We start from the raw sequence: 689 nt of genomic DNA, 5'->3' as shown, positions 1-689 counted from the left end.
CAATTTTTTAAAAAAGGCTCCAGAGGTGATCCCGGCAATTACAGACCGGTAAGCCTAACTTCAGTACCAGGCAAACTGGTAAAAGTATAGTAAAGGAAAGTGTGGTTTAAAACTTAACTGTAACACAGTAAAAGCTCAGTCAGCCTGGGTTTTGTGAAATTGCATAGAGTGTAGTGATGAAAAATGATTATTGTACACTGTTGTTAGGGGAAAACTATACCATACAAAGAGGCTCCATAGCTCAGGGGTGAGAGCACTGGTCTAGTAAACCAGGGGTCGTGAGTTCAAATCTCACTGGGGCCTTGGCAATTGGGGTGTTTTTTCTTTATTTCAGCAACTCAGTCACACCATTTTTAGAGAAACTTAATTTTACTTTATATAGGTTAAATTTAAGCAATATTCAGTAGCTGTATCACCTGACAGGCAGCGCAAAAATGCACAGGGCTGGCAGGTGTGAGCTACACAAGCAAAGGGTCATTGGGGCTAGAATGCAACCGGTTAACCCACCCCTGCACTGCATTTGCTGTATAATGAAAGCAATTTATTAACTATCCCTCCCTCTACACTGCATTTGCCAAATGATGAATACAGCCTATTAACCCCTCCCCGCACTGCATTTGCTGTATGATGAATCCTACCTATTAAACACCACCTCCTCCCCCGGCCCCCACTGCATTTGCTGTATGATG

General features: G+C 42.8%; 1 non-coding gene across 1 annotated transcript; it reads left to right on the top strand.

The window, feature by feature from the left end:
• The first annotated feature begins 230 nt into the window (after window positions 1–230).
• Window positions 231–303, top strand: TRNAT-AGU (transfer RNA threonine (anticodon AGU)). The gene has a single exon. It is a non-coding gene; the product is annotated as a tRNA-Thr (tRNA).
• Window positions 304–689: the final 386 nt, after the last annotated feature.

This window comes from Eretmochelys imbricata, chromosome 16 (genome assembly GCF_965152235.1).
Source record: "Eretmochelys imbricata isolate rEreImb1 chromosome 16, rEreImb1.hap1, whole genome shotgun sequence".
Classification (NCBI taxonomy): Eukaryota; Metazoa; Chordata; order Testudines; family Cheloniidae; genus Eretmochelys; species Eretmochelys imbricata.
This window is presented reverse-complemented; position numbering and strand designations above follow the sequence as displayed.